The following is a 27699-nucleotide window of genomic DNA, read 5'->3' on the forward strand; positions in this document are numbered from 1 at the left end:
CCTTCTCACAGTACATATACATTTTAACCTCTCCAAAATGTAAACTCATGACAATTTGGCACTTTTTAACAAATCTCCCCCTTCATTTCAAATTTCAGAGGTTAGAGGGAGAGAACAGTTCATTTCCTATCAGAAAGTGATGGCAGATTCATCCATTTAGATGATAAAATGTCAGAGTTTGTAGGAAAAGCATTCATCATAACTGCTCAGGTCTTTCAAAACATGAAAGAGAGACCACTTTGCAAAGCCATTTCTCTAAATGTTCAAATGTGCTGCCATCACATTCATTTTTTTCCTGCAGAATATGCAATGTATTCCAGAGGCAAGAGCTATGGCACTGAGGACAGTCAAAAGGGTTCAATTGATGTACCTGAGTTCATAAAAGGCTATTTTAGCTTATATTTCCAATAACCCTTTATGTCCGTTGGTTTTTGTTATCCCCTCTGGATACTTTCTTCTCCCAGTTAGCAGTGGCAAGAATGTAAAACTTTTAAATTATACTTAAAAAGCCAGGAATAATTGAGGGCCACATGTAACAGCTTATTATCATAGGAATGTAGATTGTGAGAGCAATGTTGATTATCATGCAAGAGCATTTCAGGCAGGGCATTGGGTTAAGTCTTTTGACAGTGAAATGTGTGACTCTTGAAAGAGAGGAAACAAGAGTGGGCTATTTTCTTCTTTTATTATTTTAGCCGCTGCTGAAGCATCTCCACCCCCGCCCCCCAGTCATAAAGAAGCTAAATAAAACTTGAAACACAGAGATTGTTTATCTAGTTCGGTCTTCCCTTTCTGATTCAGCTTCTCAAGGAACAGCAGCTACTAAACATGTGAATTATTGATAAGCTGTCAGAGAGGAGTTTTCTATCCAGCTTTTCTTTGGATGCCTCAGTCTTCTTTAATTGAAAACAAAATCTATACATGAAATCATGGCAAGCAGATGAACTCAGTTATTTGTAGCATAGATGAGGGCTACTCACTAAGAAATCAACATTGCTAAATAAAGGACACAAACTGCAGATGTGAAAGATCTGTTTTTTAAAGGTGGTTGAGGATGAGGTATTAGAAAATGCTCTGCTCTCTCTGCTGACTCTCATGATGTCTGAAGTAAAGGAAAATTCTTTGAACTCAAGGGGTGTCATGCTTGATAGTGAGAGCCAGTATGGTGAGCACAATGGTTCTCCAACTTTTTATCCTTGAGACCCCCTTTACATCTACATGCAGACTTTGCTGCCCCCCACCTGGCTCAATATAGCATATGAACAAAAATATTTTGTTTCTTTAGTGTTTGTATTTTTGTCTGCACATTCATGTATTTTCATATTTTAACATTTTATAAGGAAATAACATCATTCAAATTATAAAATTTTATTTTAATAAATTCAAATACCTAACTCAAAATGTGTAAATTTTGCATGTACTGTCTCTAACACAACAACACTCACATACACCAATGGTCACAGATGTATACACATTTAGTCAGGCTCTTCCATTTTTTCACTCAAACATATACTCATTGACTCTCTCACAAACAGTCACGCAGAAACATTCATTTTCTTGTGTGAAGTCAAAGGCTTTCATGGCTGGCATCCATATTTTTTTGTGGGTTTTTCTGGCTATGTGGCTGTGTTCTAGAAGAGTTTTTTTCCTGACATTTTGCCAGCATCTGTGGCTGGCATCTTCAGAGAATGCTGGCATGGAAGTCAGTGGGGTACATATACACTGTGTAATTTCTATTTGAAAATACTAACTTCATTTACATCTCTTTTCATACATGACATAATCATTTAGTCTGTGTTAGCAAAACATTCCATTTTTTATTCATAAATTAATTGTTCAAAAGCAGCTATTACACTATTATAACTGTTTTTAGATATTATGAAAGAGTTTAAATGATTATTCTCTAGCTAAATTAGGGGGCAGTTCTAATTTGTATGTAATAGAGAAATGCATGAATAGTGAAATACTGTACTTGCATAGGGAAATACTTGAAAAGGGAAATGCCATATTAGGTGCTATTTGTGTATACCTCAAGATATTATGGCCATCATTTAATGTGGAGTTATCATTACAGATGACTGAAGAAACAAAAAAAAAATAGGAAAAAGAAAAATTCTTAAAACTATCACAAACTGATATTACAACATATCAATTATATTTTAGTAACATCTGTAGATCCTTGACATTTTTTTTCTACTATACTAAGACACTAATGTAAGTGGGGTCTTAACACATTTTTGCCCAATTACACATCATGTTGTACTTGGACCTCTGTCAAGCCATTGCTCAATTACATTAAAATGTGTTACATAGTAATATGCTATCAAATTAAGTCCACCTTTCTCACAGGGATTTTCTAATTTTTTTTCACAGTACTTCTTGGAATAGCATCTTGTTTGTGACATAAACAGGTATAGGTTGGGCTGAACATGTGGGGTGGGATTTTGGGACAATGTTTCATAGTCATATCCAGCTAACAACAACATTAGTAGAGTTCCACATGTGGAACTGTTGTACATGAAGTAACACCTTAAATATACAGAGCTTTGTACCTCAAAGTACACAGAGCATTGTGTGGATGTGCCTGACCACTATGTATTACATTTATTCATTGTAGAGAGATCATAACATAGAGGATTTTTAGAATAATATTAATTTTAATAACAGAAATTTTGCCCATTCCACAGAAAGCATCCCATACAAGACAAAAATGTCTAGAAGATGCCAGCCACAGATGCTGGCAAAACGTCAGGAAGAAACTCTGCTAGAACTTAACCACATAGCCTGAAAAAACCCACAAAAAACCTATTAAAGATCGATAATTAATTTGGTATAGTTCTAGATAATCCAGAAGTGAGTCATTCAACAAAACATTTCACTGGCTTATCAATGCATCTGAGTCTATAACTGGTGGTAACTACATTTCTACTTTATTGCTGAATGTTATGCACCATATATCTATTCTATTAACATTAACTTATGATATCCAGCTCCCTCTTGCTAATGAGAGGAGCTGTGACAGTTAGAAGATGAGAGGGCAGAAGGAGTGTGGAAACATCTTTCTCCTTGAACCCTGACTGGAAGCTTTTTGCCCAGTCTGGCAGCTAGCTCTTAAAATGGATAGTGGGGTGGGTTTGGGGGTCTGAACAGGAGACATTACTTAGTTATGCAAATATAACTAAACAGACAATGAATATTGGCATTTGTTTTTGCCTCCAAGAAATTTTGGATCTGTTCATAACTTTGGGTAAAGAAAATCTCATGGATCCAAATTTAATTTTGTTATATTTTAGCTCTTTGGTCTATTTGAATAAATAAATTCATTCCTTGGTTTTAAGGTCCATGCCCAATACTTCCTTTAATTTTGATGTAAGAACTATCCAGGTCCTTCAAACATTAAATAACCTTCCAGATAGAGGGTAGGACTTAATATGTGTCAGGGTTTTCTAAGTTATAAGCACAGTCATTCATTGCTTTCAGTTCAGGGCATGAAATCTTTAAATGCCTATTTCATGATACATCAATATGTTAATTAGAGTGTGTTCTTGTAAACCTATTGCACTGGGCCATTATTCTGCTAATTAAAAATCCAGGAAAATCATCTCTGAATCAAACAATGTCAGCATGTTCCTTCCTCCTCCCCCAACAACCACCACCTTATTCACACAGACAAAGTACAACATCCTGAGAACAAGGAGGCAGGAAAGCAGACTTGGGGTACTGTCACTTGTCAAACAACTCAGCACTAAACTTTATAGCAACAGTGTAATGACCTGGAAAAATTAGTTGCTGTGCATTACATTACCCAACTTTCATCACTTAGTTTTAGCCCATTAAACAGGCAGACATGTTGAAGCTCATTTTTAGTGTCTGTGTGCAAGGAAAAGTAAGCAACGAGTGGCATCTTGGCAACCAGAAGTAGCAAGATGAAATCCCTCCAGCAAAGGAGACTATTAGACGAAGACAGAGATTAGTCTAGACACAGAAGAGCATGCCAGCTACATAAAGAGGTAATCTGTATAAAGATTCCATACCACTGGGAGACCCATGATAGTACATGAACCACTTGCCTCTGGCTTCTCTCCAGTGTTACCGCTGTGTCAGAATCTGTAACTTTGTGAATGGGTTCAGTCATCGGCTGTCTTCCTCTAGAATCCTTATCTGGTCAAGAGAAGATGGGCAAATGGAATATCTATAGTTAATTCAATGGTGTATGTGTATGACTGTATTTGATATACTGTATTGCTGGTTTTGAGAGGATTGAGTAGTAGGGACTAATTTCTTGTTACTGTTGAATTCTATAACAGATCAAGCATTACAAAAAAGAAGGAACAATGATATAATAGATCATGTCAGTGGATCAGTGAATCTACTATGTCTTTAATTTGAATTTTAATGGAGCTATCTAGGTTGCTGAATCCTATTTCCAAGATGTGTTCAAAGCCTTGGACAGATCCCTTAAATTTAGATTGAACGCCAATGTTGATTTACCACACCACAGATATGGAAATTACCACCCACTAATATCTAAAACACAGCCGCCCAAACCAGGTATTAAATCACAATGTCCTCCTTTATTTGTTCTGAAAAAGAACATGAGGAGGAGGATGAGGATGAGAGCTTTCTGCAAATCAGCTCGATTTATTTTCCTTCTCCTCCTCTTCTCCCATTGCCACTGCCACAGCTGTTCCTCCTTTTCCTCCTCCTTTTCCTTCCTTCCTCCTCCTCCTCCTCCTCCCTGTCTCCTCCTCCTTTCTCATCCTCTTTTTACCCCCCTCCATCACCACTGCTCATCCTTCTTGTTGTTCTTCCTCCTCATTGTCCTCTTCCTGCCTCCTCCTCCTCTGCTACCACTGCCCCCCCCCCCGGGCATTCCAAGTGGTTCTGAATTAGTAGAAGGTTGAAAGCATTGTCACAACTGCTAAAGCTAGCCTTTTAAATTGGACCAAAAGGAAAGTCTTTTCTGTGGTAGAAAAGGTGAACACTAAACCGAATAAAATGGTGGAAGTGGCATGCATAATTCTGTATCCTGGAGTCTCTAGTGCATAGCTTCTCCACCAGTAGTGGTTCTTGGGGGAAAAAACTATAAAGGAAGATTGGAAAGAAAAACAACTAGAGTAGGATATATTCACAAGTCCATTAACAGAGGGTTGAACAAAAACAATAGCTTCCTGGCACACTATACATATTATACCACTAGACGCTCTAGCCAGTTAGCATATCTTCTTTCTAGTTTACAACCCACACACATCATATTCCAAAACTCCCTCCACCATTCATATGGCCATTCACCCACCCTGGCCTTAGGCAACATCTTTTTTCCTGCCTTTGTTCCTCAATGACCATAGTTAAAATGGAACTTGTCACTTCAATACCATACCCACAATTTTTGCATTTCTATGGCTATCCATATAGACTTATTATAAAGGTCCCTCCTGGGCACCATCCATTCCCTGCATTCAAGGATGGAGACCAAGGGTACAAAAGCTCATGCTACAACTTCTTTCATAAAGAGGCCAAACAGATCGGCCAAAAGGGCGGGCGTTGGGGTAGAGTGGGGGCGTGGCGGCCACACGCCACATGCCTCAACTCTGCCCCAAAGCTGCTGGCATTCCTCCTGCCCACACAGATAGTGGGCAGAGTTGCAGTGCTCTAGTGGTGCTGGAGCTACACATCATATGCCAAAAGCAGCACTGAAAAATGCCACCACAGTGGCAAGGGTGCCTTTTTTCTGGGCCAAAAAGAAGTGGCATTTTGCCGCTTCTTTTTGGCCTGGAAAAATGCTGGATTGGGGCTGTGGTGTGTGGTTCCCACAGCCCAGATCCAGCACTCAAAGGAGCACCGCTCCTTTAGGGCTGCTGTTTAGGCCCATCGTTAACCTCAATGGTGTGTCAAAATCCCTTTGCATAAAGGGGTTCTGTCATTCTTTTCCATTTCTTTCCAAAACAATGTGGTTTTAATTGTGCTTTTTATTGATCTGTTTTAATATTTTTCTTATCTGTTTTGAGCTTCCTTGACCTCGGTTATTATTGGAAAGACAAAACATAAAATTTAAAAATCAATCAACCAATCAATCATTATTTAAAATGCTAGCAATGGGCTCTAGTGCTAAAGGAAGTAAAGTAATTTTAAACTGGGGGAATTGGTGTGCCAGTCCTCAGTTGTTGTTGTTGTTGTTTGGGGGGGGATGCTGGTAGCCCCTGCTAGAAATGCTAGCAAAGAAAAAGAACAAAACAAAAACAGATTTGGCATAAAAATAGCAGAGATTCTCATGTCAGAAAGAAAATATATTTTACTGAGGTCCTGGTTTCATTCGGAATCAAGAGCTCTATAGCTTTCTCACCCTTGCTGAGAACCAGCTGATTTTTAATGATGAATTACAATAAAATTGGCCCATTCCTTTGCTACTGGATTTCAGGTCTCTTGGCTTTGCTACTTTCCCCCCAGATTCTGTATGACATACATCAAGTGCATATCTTTCCTAGATGACAAAACCTACTAGACGGAATCAAGGGAAATCATCCAGGTTTTGGGGACTCTTTGAAAATGTTGACACCCTCAGAAATTAGAGTGAAATACAGTGCCTTGAACTCTTTTTCTCCAGCAACCTTCACACTTGAACTGACCTTTTCCTCACACTCTAAATGATAATTGCAGAGTATGTTCAATAATGCATGTTGCCGAGGACAATTTCACATCACTCTGTGTGAATATAATGAAGGGCTGTCAAGGTAAAACTCTTGGACCAATGGGGTGCTTGAGTTATGGAAGGAAAAGCAGAGGGGGTTGGCTCAGGATCATTTTCACTTGCATTTTTGGTTGTGGGAAGATAAACATATATTGTCTGAAGAAAGGCTATATTATGAAATAAAAGTGCAGGATGAATTATGAGAGAACCTAGCCAACATTTAACAGGACCATCAGCTTGCCAGATATATCCTGATTAACATATGCCAAGGTAAACATACCAAATTGCACACTTTTGCCGAGAAGCTGCTGCTTTGTCTTCATTCATTCATTCATTCATCCATTCTACCTTTCTACCAAATACCCTGGCATTCAGAGTAGATAGCAATATTAAAATCAAAATAAAAGCAGAAATAGGAGCAAAATATTTTTTAAAACATATTTAAATATTTATGTAAGAAATAACCCCACCAACCAATTAAGAGCACCTTCAATAGCAATCCAGAATAAGGGCCAATGACCTATCTGAACTAAAGTATATTTTCCTATTGGCAGCAGGACAACAGAGAGGGAGTTTTGGTAGGGAGTTCCAAAGCATGGGAGTATCCATCAAGAAGACCTTATCTTGTGTCTTCATCAAATATTTCTCTCATGGTGGTTGGACTAAGAAAAGTGCCTCCTCAGGAAACATCCCCACCCCTGGTTTATATGACAGAATACAGTACAATATGTTTGCATGAGAGAATACAGAATAGTACAATCCCAAACTAAGACTTTATAGATTGTAACCAGGAATTTGAATTGTATCCATAAAGATGAATAATTATTGAAACTTTGTAACAAAAGGGATCATATCAGGTTATCAGGCAGGCACAGCTCCCCATGCTTAGGCCCAGAGACAGATGAAGGACCCTCCCTCCATCTTAACTGCTACCATCATGGCCTTGGAGGGAGAGAAGAAGAGCCAGGCACAGCTCCACCGTACCTATTCTCAGAGGCAGATGAAGATCCTCCCTTCATTCCAACTGCTGCCATCCCAGCCTTGGAGAGAGAGAAGAACTGGCAGTATCTTCTGGACTTGATCGCTTTCCGCTCTGCCATTTCCTTCTCCTTTAGTGTCATGTCTTTTTAGACTGTAAGCCTGTGGACACGGAACTTTCAAATTAGTATCTGTAAGGAGCTCTGATGAGGTAGTTTAGTGGTTAAGATGACAATTCTGATTATTGTAAGGTCAGAAGTTTGGTAGCTCAACGCCCGGGTGCCACATGACAGCATGAGTTCCCATCATTTGTCCCAATTTCTACCAACCCAGCAGTTCAAAAGCATGCAAATGCAAGTAAATACATAGGTAACACTTTGGTGGGAAAATAACAGCGTTCTGTGCAGTCATGCTGGCCACATGACCATGGAGTCATCTTCAAACAATGCTGGCTCTTCGGCTTAGTAATGGAGATGAGCACCGCCCCCTACAGTCGGGTATGACTAGACTAGGTTATGTCAAGGGAAAACCTTTACCTTTTAAGGAGCTTGGATATCCTTTGTGGCTAAAGAGTGGGGTATAAATGTTCTAAACCAACCAACCAAACAAACATTAACAGTCTGTCCACAGCATTCTCAGCCAATGGAATATTACAGAAGCTTTCCAGAGACAGAGCTATGTACAGCACATTGCAGGGCCAGCTGGTGGGTCCCATGTCAGCAAAATGGTGAATCTGCTCTGAGTTTTAGTCTTAACTTAAAAGGTGCTATCTAAAGTGTTGTATCTGTTTGGGAGTTGGGGTTGTATTTGTTTGGGGGGTGGGTCACTCCTTTAAAGTGTGGACTAAAGCCCAGAATGGGCTGATTACCACTCTAACAAGGAAGCTTCCCCTGGTGGATTATATTAATCCAAACAGGATGTTATTAAGGCATGTGTACAGGGCCAATATCTCTAAGAATCAATTATGTTGATATAGTCATAACTACAAAACCTGGGCTGAATTAGTAATAAATTGCAGAATGTATCCAGGAGTACATCCAAACTGCACAACTGAATCATCAAGGAGAATATAAACACCATCCAACACCATCTTCTCTGACCTCGCTTTCAAATAATCAGGATCATGTCTGCTGTACTTCATCCAGTCCATTAGTGGTATCAGACAAAGATTTTAGAACTAGAACAGGGGTTCTAGACTAAAAGGAAATAAAAAGTTGGATATCATCAGTATAGTAATGGCATTAAATCCTTAAAACTAGAGGATATCATTTGTGGCAAAGTGACTTTGAGGAAGTAAACAGTTAAAATATAGAAGAAACATCTGACTTCTAGAGGCAGTGTGGGAAGAAAAAAAGCATGCTGTGCTGTGTTTTTAAGAGATACCTGGTCTCCACTTGTTGTACAACTTGAATAATTTCATCCTACCTTCCAGAGTTGTAGAATTCCTTTATAACACATGGTAGATCTCAAAAACACCTCCAATATGTAGCAGTATCATTATGGACACACTTTTCATATCCAGTTCCCAATTGGCATGCACAGTGAGATAGCCAAAGTAGCCTCTGTTCCATATTGAGACCTGAAGTCAGACTGAAAGTGAAGTAGACAATCTACCTTATGCAGATACTTCCTCTAGAACCTTGCCCAAGTATGCCATACTGAAGACTGCCCAGAGGTATTCTAGTATTTTGGGATTCACAATTAACTGAAATAATAAAATTAATTTTAAAAAAACCCCTTCAAACTGTTCTTACTATTTATTTATTTTTAAAAAAATGTTTGATCCTACATGTGCCCTGTTGTGTGAGCACATATCTGTTTATGTAACATATGTTTTCACTTCACTCCTTCCCCTGAAATCCCACCCTGAGTTTGCTCTTTGAGGTTACTTCAGCAGTATTATATTGATAGATTTATTTCTAATTTTTAATTGCTTTGCTGCCTAATTAAGTAATCAGATTCACACACAAAGACAAAAATGTAATCAAACTATATTTATAAAAGCCTGAAGATCCCATTCAGGTCACACCAATATATATGTGAAGTCATTTTTTATTGTTATTGTCTTCTTTTTTTCTTTTCTTTTTTTACACAAGTGTATATCATCTTGCTTACATTCAGTCTCTTTTGGAATTTTAATGCCTATTTCACAGCTCAGAGACATCCTTCAGGAGGTCAGTGCAATCCATTTTTCTTCTACCTGCTCTGAATAATTTGATGTCAACAGCAAATGTGGCTACTGTGAAATTGAAGGCTTTCACAGCTGGCATCCATAGTTTTTTGTGAGTCTTTTCAGGCTGTGGGACTGTGTTCTAGAAGTGTTTATTCCTGACATTTCACCAACAGCTATAGTTGGCATCTTCGGAGAATGCAGGCATGGAAGAGAGTGGGGATATATATATACAGTTGGTTGAGAGGAGGTGATTTACATGTTAATCTATGTGTTGTTCTGTTGTTGAATGGCAATGGACACCCTGTACGCCTTGTAATTCAACAGCAGAACAATACACAGGTTAACATGAAAATCACCTCCTCTCAACCAACAGTATATAAAATCCACTTTCTTCCATTCCAGCATTATCTGAAGATGCCAGACACAGCTCTGGCAAATGTCAGAAATAAACTCTTCTAGAACACGGCCTCACTGCCCGAAAAACCCACAAAAATGTGGCTCCCTTTCCCAGCATAATCTCCAACTTTGAGAACAGTCCTTCCAAGTTTGCTGACTTCAGCTCTTCAAATGGGACATAGACAGGGCTGCAGTGGCAGAATGTATTTGGTCCACCAATTTTACAAGGTCTTTAGCTTTTCCTGTCAAAGTTAGATATCTCAGGTTACAACTATGCCCATAAAATTTACTTTGCATACAAGTTCATTGTTTTCTGTGGTATGCTGGGTATCAAAAACCTTAATTGGAAACATTTAATTGTTCTACAAAAGTTTGGCAAAAGAGTATACTTGCCTCACCATATAGTATTGGGTGATTACTATATAAGTGGCATGCACAAGGAAAACAGGTTAACTGAAGTTCTCGATAATCAAGGTTAAACAAATTTAGCAATGGGAGGAATCTCCATTTGTGTTAGTATTCATACTTATTTTACAGTGATGTTTACAGCACTGGGGAAACAACCACACATAGCTACAATAAAATAATCTTATTTGCCTTTCATGGTTAATGCTTTTTCTTCACTTTTTGACCTCAAAACAGATTGGACACTGAAACAGCACAGAGCTGATTTAGTCTTCCACTTGTTTCCTATGCCATTTTAGACTGCATTCTCAGGCAATTTAGCACCATGCTGTTGCATTTACATTTCCAATATTTGGCTGGAATGCTTCAAGTTAAACCCTTGGAAAGCTGATTTTAGAAATTTGTTTTCATACCACAGCGGAACGTTCAGTTCACACTACCATCCAGCTTTGGCCATAAATGTTTATTTTTAAGATATAAATACCTTGCTCTGGTTTTAGGCCATCAACTCATTTACCATAGAAACAAAAATCATTTCTTTACAACTATGCCTGCCGAAGAGACAAATATGTTATTGTAAATTTAAGCCCTAATTCTCCATGGAAACAGCCTAGTTTACAGATGATACATTTTTTTTAAAAGCCTAAAGGAAAATGCCATAATGAACATTTCAGATTTAGCAAATGTCAAAGACACACTAGGAAAACGACCAGGGTTCCATCTGTAAATGATACACAACTATTTAATTAAAAAGAAATTAAGCCCCTATAATCTTGTATTAATTCTATAGTTCTATTGGGGAGAAGGGCACTCCAGCTAAGCAAACAGTCCCTATTTCTAGTTCACATTTGTATTATGTAACAAATGTAACAGATCTAGGTTCTAAATAGGGAAATGAAGAATGTTACAGCAGATATATTAAAACATTGTGCTAGTTCTTAATTTGTGGTTCATGGAATTTATGTAGACTTTTGCTGCCTATGTGATGTCCTCCCCTGTCTGCTTTATATGTCACCCATAATAAGCTCCAGACAGAATTGGGATGAATTTATTTAACATTCATCATACACTGCCAGATATTCAGATATATTTCAAGGCCAGTGATGAGGGCATTTTCTTTCTGAAATATGAGTAGAAATGGGTCATCAACTTTTAAGGTTAGTATTTCACCTTAAACATTGATATTCTAAACTGTTAAGCACTGTGCAGAGTAAATTGGGTGCATTTTTCAAATGATAACCTGGTCTTATAAGAGAGTAGCAGTATTTCAGATTTTGCTCAGGTTTATCTTGTGCTTAGTGGCTAAGGACGTTGCTAGACAGTCATCATGTTATCCTAATGCTACAGTATGTAGCTGTTGATCCAACCAATGCTGGTCCCAATTTATTTAAGTCTAATGTCAAGTTGAAAGTTTTCATGACCAACCTTCATAGTTTTTTGTGGGTTTTTCAGAGAAAGATGCCAGCCACAGATGCTGGCAAAACGTCAGGAATAAATTCTTCTAGAACATGGCCTCATAGCCCAAAAAACCTACAAAAAAACTATGATTTCAGTTCTCTTTGAACATATCTTGCAACAGGCATTGCACCCCCCCTTGCCAATATATGTGTGTGTGTGTTTAATTCATTTTTATTAAGTATTTTTAAATACATTAAAAAAATATATATATATATGTGTGTGTGTGTGTGTGTGTGTGAAAAGAAAAGATAGGATAAAGAATAACAGAAATAAAAAATGGCAGAGTACAATATAAGAACAAATAATGAAATATTTACTTCCAATCTCCCTATTGATGGTTGTATATAAGTCTTACTCTTGCTACATAATCATATCTCATACTTCTACCACCTATGAATTTCCAAAACCTACTCTTAGTATTTTATCTTTCTGTAATAAAACAAAACAAAAGGTTCCCTGTCTTTCATGAAAATTGCCAAATATTTTCCCTTATTAAAATAGATAGCTTTCCCTTATTAAAGTAGATATCTTACCCATTTAATCTAAGTCCAAGATTTTTTTTTACTAGTCACTTTTCCTGTGATGGGATTGTTATGTTCATCCATTTCTGGCTGTGCAGCAAACTGCTTCATCTGGCTGTCAAACAGTCCCAACAAAAGCAGTCCTGTTTTTAAGTGTAATTTCATTTTCAAAATTGAATCAAGCTATATGTTTGCAAATATTTTCTTGCCCTATCACATGATGAAAAGTCCCCATTTGGTTCTCACATTTGCAACATACATTTGATACTTCTTTATGCATTTTAACCAACTTTTCATGAGTCAAATACCCGAAATACATCATTTCATAAAAGTTCTCTTTAAGATCATAACATATATTCCCATTATTCCATCTGTATATTTTTGAGCCCCTTTTATCATACTATCTTTGACTTTTTTTCTTCATTTCCAGCTTCAACAATAATTTATACATCTGATCAATCAGATGCTCATCCTCCATGCACAACAATGACTTAATTTTTTTTCTGTTCAAAATGAAATAGGTTTTTGCCCCATTTTAAACTCCTGAAATATTTGTCTATGAGGTTACCATTGAAAGCTATAACCTTCTGACACTAATTCTTTAATTGTCTAAATTCTATCATGCTTATAATGATTAAGGTCCAATCCACAATTCAGCAATAATCCAATTTGAGACTGCTTTAACTGCCCTGGCTCAGTGTTAGGGAATCCTGGGAACTGTAGTTTTGTGAGATATTTAGTCTTCTCTGTCAAAGAGCTCTGGTGCCACAATAGATTACAATTCCCATGATTCCCTAGCACTGAGCCAAGGCAATTAAAGTGGTCTCAATCTGAATTATTGCTGCAGTGTGTTTTGGACGTAAAAGGTCTTTTGCAATTGTTTCTTTTCGATAAAAAAGTTTATTGTGTTGAAACCCTTAAAGGTATGTCAGCACATAACCTTGGTTTTTATCTATGCACAAATCCTTAGCATAAATCCTTACCACAAATAATGCTTAAAATTGCAATTTGCCTTCTCCATTGAAACCATGCCATCCAAACCTCAGGTCATGTCTCTAAATTTCCAACAGTCTCTTGTTTTTCAACAAAACCAAAGCAGCAAAACCAAACAAGTTGTTGAAAAATACAAATTCAAATTCAGCAGTCTTAGGAGCTTCTCTCACAGGCTTCCGCCTGGCCCTAGAGCGGACTGAAAAATTGGGATTTTTTTTTCAAATCAGGTGTTATCGCACACCTCCATCCTCAGACTGAAGGAATTGCATCCCGATCTCAGCCAGATCCATCCCGTAATCCCATCCTTCACAAAGGACAGGAGTTACTCAACCTATGATTTCCTCTTCCTCTGCCCAGATTCACCCCCTTTCCCATGCTTCTCCCCACTCCTGAAACCTCCTCCCTTTACAACTGTGGACTAACACTTCCTTAGCCAACTTCAAGGGTGAACTAAAGACGTTTTTGTTTAGAGAAGCATTCCACCTCACAACTTGATCAGAAGGTTATTATGTGTCTGTGTTTTGATGTATTTTAAGCTATGTTTTAATATTATTTTGTTTTACTTACATTGTATGCCTTAGGCAGGTTTTTATTAATAGTGTTTTGTATATTCAACATGTACAGCACTATGCAAACTAACAGCACTTTATAAATAAACCATAATAATAATAATAATAATAATAATAATAATAATAATAAATATTTTAACTTTTCTAACAGCACATCCATACTGTCTAAAGATTTTTCCAGCACAATCACTGTAGCCCAAAACAGATGGGCCAAATAAACTGGTTTCCTGTGGTGTTTGGGACATAGCATTTAAATGATGCATGCCCTGATCATGGCCAGAAACCACACTGAGGCCACATCTTTTAAAAAGAACCAGGCCAAAAATATTGCTTTATAAGGTTTTTGTTTTTTTTAATCTCCAACTCTTTAATTTGGTCTTCTTGCTTCATTGTCCTATTTAAAACTTCTAGGTTTAAAAGGCCAAACAAATCAAAACAGTGATGAGAGAGGACATCCTTGTCGTGTGGCTTTTGAGTTTGGCATAGTTTTGTTAATTCTCCATTGATCACAATCTGTGTAATCTGTAAGTCATATGTCCAGGCAGTACAGTTATTTCTAAAGCTTTTTTGTGGGGATAGGATGCGAAATACTCCTGTCTCTTTCTTGAGGGACTGAAGGTTCTTTTTCTCATACTTGTCAATCTATTTCTAGTTAGAGATTCTTACAATTCACCAGTTTGGTCACCAGCTTCCAAGATTGCAAATAACAATATTATATAAAATCAGGTCAGCATCAACATTCCCTGTAAGAAATCTTACGTTTTAGAATTTCAAGAAATTTATATGACAGGAGTACAATGATGCATTACTATAATCTTTTCAATATTTATTAAGTAAAATACTTTATGCAGTTAAATGCTCCTTGGGGAGAATCATAATATCAACACACACATTTTCAGTCTAGGCACATTCTCTTCTATACACCTGTGTAGTACAGACATTGGATAGAACAGCTGCCACTGTCGTTTCCATGAAGTGCAATTCTCAAGATACCCTACATGTCTGTCTATACTTAGAAGTACACTGATTTAATGGTCAGTCATTCTTTTCTCAAGATATTTTGTAAGTTCCAGTGTGAAAGCATTGCCTTTGCTAACTTTCTCTATAAGTATCATAACTATTTTATTCTGCACCACTAGAACATTAAAAAGGACTTTATTATTGAAGCATTAAGATGTACTCTGAAATCCTCGTATTTTGCTGAGACAATTCAAAACTGGCTGACCAAATAATTAATAGAAACAGAAATATTATTCAGAAGAAAAATAATTTCAGATGGACAGATGGAAAGGAGACAGAGAGAGATGTGCAAAGGCTTGTCTGTAATCCAAATCAACTACTTAGCTACAAGATACCTTAGGCAGTTTACAGACCACCGAAAAAGGGTGGTCTGCTGCCGCCTCCATTTCTGCCGCTGGGAAGCCTCAGACTCCAAACAGGGAGGCTTCCCGGCGGTGGAAAAAGAAGCCGCAAAAAGTGGCTTCTTTTTGCATCGTGCTTGCAATGCACAAGAGCACAAATGGTGTACTCGTGATGTCACAAGTGCAGGAGGATGTGTGGACGCTAAGCATCTGGCACGTAAAAATGGCGGCGCCCATGTGTATAGGGCACCGCCATTTTTACGCCCCCATCATGTGCTAGGGGTGAGGCTGGTATGGACGCTAGGTCCTCGGCCAACCCCTAGCACATGACAGGGGTGTATTAAAGGCCCATCTAGAATGGGCCCTAGTTATGTAGTGTCTCCTAGCTCAGCACCTCCCACCATTCAGGCTTACCAGGCAGCAGCCCCTGTGAGCAACTGTCAATTGGGACACAGCTGACTGATGTTTCCACTCCTCTTTGAGAAGGGGTAATTATGACAGGGATGCTGCTTCTGATTTTCACACCAGAGATCGCCCATTGGAGTGGGATAAAAACATCAGTCAGCTGTGTCCTGACTGACAGGAGACAAGGCCTCTGCTATTTACAGCAGCTGCTACCTGGTTTGTGTGGATTGGAGGACTCTCTCAATCCTTATGTATTCCCCACTGTACTGAATATGTAGGGATTGTGAATATTAATCAGTAACGAATGTGTAACTGTAGGTTATGCATTTGTACCATGAATGTGACTTCTAGATGTTTGGTATTTTATAGGTTTCTCAATGTACCATCTAGACTAATCTACTGTCCTGAAGTTGCCATCTAATATCTGCCACCTAAAATGAGCTACCAGTTACCATCTAGAGCAGTGATTCTCAAACTCTGATCCTTTAGATTTTTGAGACTTCAACTCCCAGAATTCCTGAACAATGAGCATACTGACTGGGACTTCTGTTTTGGAATGTTTGGGATTTCATCTGGAGGCCTAAAGGTTGAGAACCACTGATGTAGAGATTATATCCCACTTTGTTCCCAGCATGGGACACAAGGCAGCTTAGAGTGGATATACTAATTTCATTAACACTTTTTGCATTCACGAAAGGTGATAGATTGTCAAAATACCTGGGGGACTATATCCTTTCCAGGGTGATACATGAGAGACATATTTGCCAACAGAAATAGTGAGTTATTGCCTTTTACAGAAAGCTAATGAACATATGCAGTGAGATTTATACATCATTTAAAACACCACCAAAGAAAATGTAATAATTACCATAATGGAAGCATAGGAAGAAACAGATGACTTTGAAACACACACATACATACAATAGAAAAACAAATGTGTTTCAATACAAGAAATTTAGGTTCCAGTCCTGCATAACTGTATAAACACATATACAAACACAGAGTTACCTGAAAGTTGCAGGGATGTGAAGATCCTAGGGAGGGGGATGATTTGGTTGGGGTATTTTTCCTATTTCTCCCGAGGATACATTTTTTCCAAACAGAAATATGTAACATTGGACATTTGGGAAATGGGAATTTTTGGGCAATACTTGAAAACACATAATATGCATTGATTTTCTCTATGTAAGATTACTATTCATAATATAACATAATACAGTTGGCCTTACTTATCCGTGGATTTTTTATCCATGTGTTCAAGCATCCACAGCTTGAAAAAATATTTTTTTAAAAGTATAAACTCCAAATACCAAATCTAGATTTTGCCACTTTATAGCAGTGGCATCATTTTGCTATGCCATTATATTTAATGCGACTTGAGCATCCACAGATTTTGTTATCCATGGGGGATCTTGAACCCAAACCCCAGTGGATAACAAGGGCCCACTGTAGAATATTAAAACCCAAAATGCTTTCTGCATCTGTAATATTCACAAGTAGAGAAAATAGGACAGTAATGGTGAATCTTTTAGGGACTGAGTGCCCAAACTAAAATGTTTCTGGCACTGGGTGTTACTTGATGCTGGGGGCGGGACTTCCAGGGGGGAACAGGACTTCAGGGATGGGACCTCTTCCCCTGCCCTCCCGGGTTGTCAGCTGCCTCTCCAGAGATAGCTGAAGGCCTGGAAGGGCAAGTGGGGAGAAGAGGAACAGAGACACACCTGTTTCTCCTCTTTCCCCATCCTCCTGGGCCTTCAGCTGCCTCTCTGGAGATGGCCAGGGAGGAGGAGGAACAGGCACATGCCTGTTCCTCCTCTTCCCCACCCTCTACATGCCACAAAAACTGGCTTTGCATGCCATCTCTGACACGCATGCCATAGGTTCACCACCATGGATACAGGACATTGTTGGCTGGAAATTTAATGCTTGCCTTTTTCTGTCCCCCCCCCCCCCCCCCCGAGTGATCTTTGATCATGTTAACATAATAGAACATGAGATATATAATAGAACACTGGAGATACTAAAAGCAAGTATCATTCATCTGTATTTCTTTTGGTCTGGGACCTCCTTCATGGTCATTATTTTCATCTCTCTCTCTTCAATGGCTCTGACACAGACATCTTGCTCCAGAGTGAAAGGAAGCCTTATTATAATATGCATTGATGTATTCAAGTCTTTTATTCCAAGTTTAAAGTCAAAGCTCACGTTTTTACCTTCAAGTCTCAAGTTTTGTCTCAAGTCCTTGACATCAAGTCAAGTCTCAAGCTGAATCTAAAGTCGTTGCAAGATATTTTCATGTTGAGTCTCAAGTCCGGGAGCCAAGTTGAACAGTAAATAATAATAATAATAATAATAATAATAATAATAATAATAATGTGGTGGTGGTGGTGTGTGTGTGTGTGTCAGAGAGAGAGAGAGATATTCAATAACTAGAAGGTGAAAAAGACATGTACAAAGTTAGGTAAAAAAAATCATAGGCAAGTTCAAAGCTTTATTTAAGCAAAACAATGCTGCTAATCAAATTTATCAAGATTACATTTTAGAAAAAAAAAATAGGTTTTTTCTACATGTTTGTACCATAATGCCTATGAAGTAAATGCATATTACAGTGGGCCCTTGGTATCTGCTGGGGTTTGGTTCTAGGACCCCCCATGGATACCAAAATTCATGGATGCTCAAATCCCATTAAATACAATGACATAGTAACGTGGTGTCCCTTATATAAAATGGCAAAATCAAGGTTTGCTTTTTGGAATGTATATATTTTAAAAATACTTGCAAGCTGTGGATACTTGATATTGGAATCGTGGAGCCCCACAAATATGGAAGAATCACGAACAACCCCTCCCTCTATGAGAGGGTCCATGCTCATCCCTTCCGGACCCCGTCATGCTTGGATTGGGTGATCCAGGCATGGTGGAGAGGTAGAAGGGGCCACAACAACTCTCTTGGATCAACTGTTCCAGGCATGGGAGGGGCCAGGAAAGAGCTTGCAAATAACCAAATTCACAAACTCCAAGTTTGCAAATTAGGAGGGATGATTGTAAATTATTACAGTGTTAAAACAGATAGCTATTAAATGAATACAATATATTTTAAAAAGATAAAACTGTATAATACATTTTAAAATGAAACAACGCCCCAAGCCAGTCCTTTACAAACATTCCATTTTAAAAGTCTGTATGAACAGGTAGGTCTTAGCCTGCTGGCAGAAGGCCAACAAGGAGGAGAGTCATTCTGGTCTTCCTTGGAAGGGAGTTCCAGAATCTAGGGGCAACCACCGAGAAGCCCCTCTCTTGCCTCCTCACCAACCGTACTTGTGATTGTGGTGGGATGAAGAGAAGGACCTTTCCAGAGGATCTCAGAACCTGGGCCGGGTCATGCTGGGAGATACAGTCTGCCAAATAGCATTGACCTGATCCATATAGGGCTTTATAGATCATAACCAGCACTTTGGATTGTGCCTGGAAACAAACTGGCAGCCAATGGAACTGTTTCAACAGGGGTGCTGTGTGATCTCTGTAACCTGCCCCAGTTAACAGCCTGGTTGCAGCTTTTTGGACCAGCTGAAATTTATGAACACTCTTTAAAGGCAGCCCCACATATAACCCCTTACAGTAGTCCAAATGAGATGTAACCAAGGCATGTACCACTGAGGCCAGATGTCTAGGAATCAATTCCATTCAACCCAATGGTACTCATTTCTGAATAGATATGCACAGGATCATCACGAACATTTGTTCATGTATGCAAATTCAGCTCAGGAGCTTACACCTACAGCTTGTAATGTTACTTTTCAAAAGCAACTTTTGCATTAGTAAATTGAATTTATTACCAGTACTATTATCTTGTTTCCAGAAGTATCTCATTGTATTATGTTATATAAGTCATTACACCATCAATATTGCTTCCTACACTTCATACTCTATCCTATGCTCTCTTGATGGGAAGCTCTTGGCACTCCAGGAAGTTGTGGGCAGCTGACTCCCACACTATCTGGACTGGATAGTTGCTGGAGAATGAAGAGAAAGAGGTCTAATGATGCTATGAGTGATGTGGCACCCTGATGTTAAAATCAAAATAGAGAGAACATACACAGCCTATCAACTGTAAACAATTAAAATTAAGCAGTAATGACAAAGCATAATGAGAGAGAGAGAAGCAGAGCTCAACCACCAGACCATTTAACTACTAATGATAACAAAACAATAGTATTACTCACTGACCCAGAGCAGTAATGCTGGACCCATTTGAGAACACAAAAATCTACTTACCTATACATTTAGCAGAAAGCAAGGCCATGCTACATAGCCCCATGTCTGTCACTGTATACATAAAGCACAACCACTTCCTACCATAAGACAGGAACAACTGGGAGAAAGATTGTATACGTATAACTCCATAAACCTCCACATGAGTTCATGCAGCACCTGCAGTACTATTGGGATTCTGACTTGTTTGCCCTTACAGGAGTATCTATGTAGACTTCTTCCCTCTGTATGTTCGCATTGTTTGTGTGGATACTAGGAAGAGAATGTGGTCATGTATGTGACGTCAGGAGGCAGGGTTATGCCATGGAACCTCAGCCCTACCCAGGTGAGAGGCAATTAGATTTTTCTACCCTTTATCTGTACTTAATCAAAGAAAAATAGGTATGTGAGTATGATAAAAAGACAGAAAAAGGAACTCTAGTCTACCCTCTCTGGGCAGCAGAGTTGGGGAGTGGTTAAGAGAAACAGAAAAAACTGTTATGCAAATTAAATTTGTGATGGACTTGTGTCTTCAAATGTCACTAGACCAGTAAATTAATCCAGTGAAGTGGTTACTAGTTTAGAATAGTTAGGTGCGCTACCAGCCAAGAGCAGTAATCTACAAAAACTCACATCCCAAAGTAATTTTGACAGGCTCATATGGTTATCAACATGGTCAGTTAAATGCAAAAAGTAGTGGTTAGTTTGTTATTTCCTATTGGTCTTGGTTATTTGCTTCCTGTAGTAAGATCATTAACTGCTAATGCTAAAATGTAGGCCCATTAATGTTAAATTTAAGAATGCTGCATGAGGAAATTATAGACATGTACAAAGTTTCAGATAACTGAAGGCAGCAGAGATGGAATAAATGTACAAGCACCATCCTGGGAAATGGTCCATACCTTTGCAATCCCAGCCTTCAGTGACAGTAATGTTCTGTCAGCCCTCAAGCTACATCAAGGCAAGTCCATAACAACATCCCTTCTGTCCCATTAGTCACTGAAACAGATCCCTTGAGTATGAAGAAAGAAGAAACAACTGTTTTTTAAAGAACATGAATTTCTTCTGACTCTTGTTAAAGAGAAAAACAACTAAGCTTATCAAGAACTTGCTTTCCTTCCTCTCTGAATGTGTATGTATCTCAACAGGATCACAACGGAAAGCACAAAAGCTTTATATTCCTAATCCTTTTCACTAAATAGAAACATATACATAAACCCACAACATCTGTAACTGCTCCTGACATCAGTGTACTTGTATATGTACAGTTTCTCCTCCCCAGCCCCTTCCTCATGCTAAATGCAGAAATCTATATAGTGCTTGATAGGCTTGATATATACTTGATAGGCTTTCTCAAAAACTATAATACCAATTGCTGGAATCCTATATGACCTGTTGTGTTAGGCAACTTTATCCATTCCTGTCTACACAGCAGAGGCAATCCTTTTACTGCATAGCAAAAATGGAACATCAGCAAGAGTGCCCAATGTGTGTTGGTGCCCAATGTGCATCCGGACCAATGTGATGGGTATCAAGACAGATGTAATGCACATTGGTCCCATTGTGTATAGGTCCTGTTGAGCATCACACCAATTCAAATTGGCCGTTTTGCTGGCTTTGCTATGTAGTGATGTAACAGCAGCCCTCTGGGGGATAGTGAGAAGCTTCTTCTGCCTCTCTCATAATACTAAAGCCCAGGATCATCCAGTAAAGATGAATGGTGGGAGATGGCTAGAAGGAACAACCTCATCACACAACACAGAGTTAAACAATTAAAGTAAAGATGACACAAGAAGTAGTGATGGATGCTAACTGGACAGCCTTAAAAGACAATTATACAAATTGAAGGGGAATAAGACTATCTTTGGGCATTGATTGTGAGGGCTGTGCCCACTCTTCTGTACCAAAGGCAGCATTCCTTTGGGTGTTCAGATATCAAGGAGCATGGGTGGGAGTGAGCACATACGCTGCTGGTGACATTCCCAGAGGCATCTGTTAAACCATGGTGCAAACAAAATGCTGGACTAGATAGGTCCTGATCCATCAAGGCCCTGTTTATGGTCTTGCAGCACTTAATTATTATTATTATTATTATTATTAAACTTTATTTCTATAGCTCTGTAATTATACACAGCGCTGTACAAAGTCGGTAAAATTAGGAGTAAATAAAAGCCTGCCCAAGGCGTACATTCTAAGATAATAACAATTAAAAGAGGAATAGATAAAATTACCATATAGAAAAGAAAAAAACAGATTAAAAACATCAAATATCAAACAAACCACATCACATCAAATATTGTCAGACAGCCAGATGACAATCACAAATTCCCTGAGAACGCTTCCCTAAACAATATGGTTTTCAGCTCAGCCTTAAAGCTGGTTAGGGAAGTGATGAGCCGTGCATGCAGAGGAAGAAGGTTCCAGGAATGAGGGGCAGCAAGAGAGAAGGGACGGATCCGGGACGGGGCAGAGAAGATCCTGGGTTGAGAGAGGAGACTTTGGCTACCAGAGCGGAGAGTGCGAGTAGGGATGTAGGGAGAGAGAAGATCGGTTAAATAAAGAGGGGCCAGCCCATGCAGGGCTTTAAAGGTGAGTAGCAGAAGTTACATGATGGTTGCATGATTGTTGCATGTCTGCATTGGTCAAAACATTGTGCTTGAAACCTGTTTGGAGAACAATTTCTGTGTTGTTCATCTTCATTTCAAGAATAAACTTACTGTTTAGAAATGCCACTAACTGACAGATTAAGTCTGACAAGAATGTCCCCCTCCCACTTTCTCTCTCTCTGATAAATCTTCATGGTTGGTGGAGCTGGACAATGGCACAAATCAGTATAACAGCACTGGATAATTTTCAGTTACTTCATATTAACTCCTAAATATTATTTCAGTCAGTAATACACCCAAAATTTGTTGTTTATACTTCTCGCTATTTAAAAGAGTATTGGAGGAGGTACTGAAGAAAAGGCACACACATACTAAATAGTAGTATTCAAAGTTTATTTAAGTGTTTCTTTTTTAAAGAAAAATGAAGAGGTATGTTTTAAAGTGCTAAAGAAAATGTGTTGCCTGTTAAGTGAATTCTTTAGAGCTGTTTTGAAGGAAGGCTGTAGTTAAATTCATTACTTGGAAAAGTTTGCACGTTTGATTTTGGAACATTCAGCTGAACATCAGAAAACCCAGAGACTGTCTATCCACCAACTTTAGATAGATGGATCGGTGGTCTAAGGTAGTGTAAAGCAATATCCTATGTTCCTAAATCATTAAATCATGTCCTCTGTTTAAGGTAGGATTCTTCTCAGCACTTTGTAATATATATTCTAACAGCACCACTAGTATTAGATAGGAGAACAAACACAGCAAAGCACTGTGCTAAATGATAATATATATAATGGATCAGATCCAGGATGTCCTTTTCATGAACAGTATATAATCTTACACTTCATGAAGGTCCTAGAATCCAGAACAGGCTTTTGTTGGAAGAAGGTTCAGAAGGGGTTAAATCTCCCTTCTCCCCAACACACCTACCATACTTTTCTGGGGAGTCTCCAATTTTTTGGATCCGTTTTAGAGGAAGCTACATGAAGAAGGAGGAATCAGGGGGGAAACCCTTCTTCCTTCTGAAAGAAATACTCCAAAGAGAAGATTTTATCCATTTACTTATATTTAATGAAACATGCTAATACTACTTTTAATCTGTATGGATATTAGGACTATGTACAAGAGTTACAAGAATAATTCACACGGCAAAACACATCCCATACCAGGAAAAGGACCAGACATAAATCACACAAATCAATCAGTCAATAAATCACCTTTATAAAAAAGAACAGCAAATGCAAGTGGAGAGAATCACCCAAAACTGAAATTACTGAAAAAGACGTTTTTGAGTTAGCACTGAAACAATGCCAGATTTGGTGCCAGTCATATCTCTATGGGGCACCACAATGGAGAATAACCTCTGTCATGTTGACACATAATCTTCCAAAACAAACCAACAAAACATATCTCCCCTGATTATCTCAGGCCACAGAAGTTGTAAGACAGCCTTCAGGTATTCTGATCTTGTAGGAATGTGTGTGTGTGTGTGTGTGTGTGTGTGTGTAATCATTCAGTTTATGGTTTTTTTTCTATGAAGATTCCAATAATCACAATGCTCTTCATAAATTTGAAGGAAAGAACTTTGGAAAACATGGGAGAAAAAGAAACTGATTCAAGCCCTCCAGGCAGAGAATCTTGTGATCATACAGAGAACCACAGACTCTGAAATGGAAGGCATCTCAAAAATCATCTACAGCCTTATCATATTAGACTCTTCTCCCACTAAATAGTGCAAGTGGCTCTGTTCTTTATTGCACATTTGGAATCATTCTGGCATTGCAGCCTTTGTTCACACTAAAACTTTATTGCATACAGCATTTGGCTCTATCCGCCAAGTACTGCCCCTTTTCTAGTTTGGCACACACACAGAGATCACCCCCCCCCCCCCATAAATCACAGTTTTACATGTTAAAAGGAATTTCCCCTTACATTCCCTTCTCTATCTGTGCCTGCCCCTCCCCACAGACCACACTGATCAATGGAAGATGAAAGTCGGCAGCTACTGATCTACCTATCTGATCTGTCCCCATGCAGCATTAAGTATGTCTGAATGAAGAAAGAGCCAGAAAAAGACATAGCTAAATAATTTTTTTCATCAAACTATAAACTGCTCTCTCTCGCTCTCTCTCTGTGTGTGTGTGTGTGTGTGTGTGCGCCTCTGTGTGTGTGTGTGTGTGTAAAAGGAGGGGGCATCATTAGCTTCATAGACTTCTAGCAACAGAATGTGGCTAGAAAAGGAAGGGAAGGAATGTAGATGGGAGAATAACAGGATACCGACAATGCCATGCGGTAAGGCAGAAGTGCTAGTGAACTGATGCATCAATATGTTATAGAGTCACAGTGCAATAAGGGTCACAGTCTAACACTGCCAATGCAGGAATCCACAGCAAAAACATCGCTGACAGATGTCCACTTAACTTCTGTTTATAAACCTTCAGTGCTGGAGAGTCTAACAGTTTCTGGGGTAAACTATTCTACCATCAAACATTGTGAAGTAACATCATAAGGAAGTTTTTTCTAAAGTTTAACACGTACCTCTTTTTTGTACAGTTTTTATTTTTATTTTTTTATTTTTTGCTGTTAAATCACACTGTGACCCCATGTGCGGCTTTGCCTATGCTACTACCAAGCTAGGTATCAACCATTCTGTATTTCTGCATCTGCGCTTTTCTTTTCTAATGTGTAGAACCCTACCTTTATTCCTGTTGAAATTGGAAGTCTGGCTTTGAACACCTGTAGATTCAACCATATTTGTGGGGGATACTGAATTATGTGATAGGTCCTGTTCTATTGGCACTCAAGTACAAAATGTATATTTTTGTGTACAAATGCAAATCCTGTGGACCCTTGTTTCAAGTTAAAGAAAAATACTGTAGCATAAATAAAACTTTTTTTAAAAAAATAGCCTCTGAACACACAATTGCTATTGATTGTTGCCTTAATTGCTATTCATTGATTGTATTGGTCCAGCATGAGGCCAATAGACTAAAATGCATCACATGGTAGTCATAAATACATTGTTTATCTCTTTGTAATTCACTGACTGACTGAACCCAATGCCTCATGAAGATGCCAGTGGAGCTTCAAAATCTTGTATCATGTGTTGTTTTTTTAATTTGCTTGATCAATAAAGGTATTGCTCTTTTGTGGATTTAGGATATTATTGTACTTAACATTGCACCGTAAAGCTAATGGAATAAAGAGATGTCCATCTTCATTCATTTTGTTGTCTCTGTTTCACACAATATGAAATTTTCAGTAAGGCTCAGAAAGGAATTTAAGTAGACCAGGAACTGATGAATACACTACTGTTAAAATAGCCCAAAACATCTACTGAAATCAAACTCTTAAGGACTCATAACATGCTTAATGTTACCCACTGATGCAGGGGTAGGTGAAAAGCAAACTAGGGGGTTGAGAGAGAGAGAGAAAGAGAGAGAGAGAAGGAGGAGGAGGAGGGAGAGAGGGATGGCCCATGAGAAAAAAAATTGTGGTGGGGGAAGTTAAGAAAAAAATGCACTAAACAACGAATACTGTAGAAACAATAGACATACCAAATGAGTAAAAGGGGGTTTGTTGTAGCTCACCCCTAATAATAAGAACAGAATATAAAATCTACAAAATTTGAAGCAAAGAAAATCACAAGGCATTCCTGATCACCACATGTAAAGACTCCAACAATGTCCACATAGGCTCATGGCAAAGATAAGCCAGGGTGCAGGGGAGACAGCAGCCTTCAGTTCTAAAGAACCCAACGTTCTGGAAGGGTTTTAAACTGTTTAAGGTGCTCTTGATGAGCAAACAAATCACATACATTCTATTCTCCCATTTCTTTTACTTTGCTATTTTTCCTTTTCTTGTCCACACTTATGCTCTGAAAATCCATGAGGCAGTAGATATCTTAGAACAGTGGTTCCCAAACTACCACCTCCTTCCCCCTTGGGCAACAACTCTAGTGTCCTACAACTCCTTTTCAAGATATTAGGTCTACTATTTGTGCTGCAGCTGACTGGCCAGTGGCATCTATCTGAGCACCCAGCTCACCACTGTCTCCTCTTCCATCCCAGCCTCTCATGTGTGAATACAGCAGAGGCAGTGGTACAGGCTTGCTCCATCCTCTCACTCATGAGGGTCATATTGTAAAAGGATGGTTGGCTGACCAGCTGCTTGGTTGCAGCTCTCAGGGTGACCAGGTGCAAAAGGAGCAGCATCCAAGCAACTGGTTGAGCAGTGACCAAAAATCTCTCACCCATGCCGATTGATCAACTGGCTACTTGGTCCCTGGTGCCTTTGCACCTGGTCACCCTGGGAGCAGCAACGGAGAATCTGGATGAGAGTAATTGAGAGGTCTCTCGTTCAATCTGTCCTTGTGGCAAAGACCAGCATGGGCAACAGGTTTCTTGGGCACTGCTCAACCAGCTTCTCAATAACTTCTCCCTTTGCACCTAGTCACCCTGGGAGCAGTATCTGAACAGATGGCTGAACAGTGATTGAGAGACCTCTTGCATGTGCTGACCTTGCAGCAAAGACTGGTGCAGAGGAGATGTTTCCCTGTTGCTGCTCACCTGACTGTTCAGTTGTTGCTCCCAAAGTGACTGAGTACAAAAGCAGAAGTTTCTCCCTGGCAAGGAATTCACCAGAGTGGGAAAAGGTGCAACCGTCTTCCTACTTTTCTCCTTGGTGAGGAAGGGCTCTCAATGTACGAGAGGTGAAAGACTCTTTTCAAAGAATCGACTCTGGATACTCTTCCCCCTTCTTCTCTTGGGGTGTGCCTCCCTCACACAACTTCAAGTTGTCACCTACACACACACACACACACACACACACTGTTATTTCTTCTACCTCCTCTCTTGGCCTGTCCAATGAAAAAGAGCAAAAGTAGTCATGCAGATCCTACTTGCC

Source organism: Sceloporus undulatus, chromosome 2 (genome assembly GCF_019175285.1).
Source record: "Sceloporus undulatus isolate JIND9_A2432 ecotype Alabama chromosome 2, SceUnd_v1.1, whole genome shotgun sequence".
NCBI lineage: Eukaryota > Metazoa > Chordata > Lepidosauria > Squamata > Phrynosomatidae > Sceloporus > Sceloporus undulatus.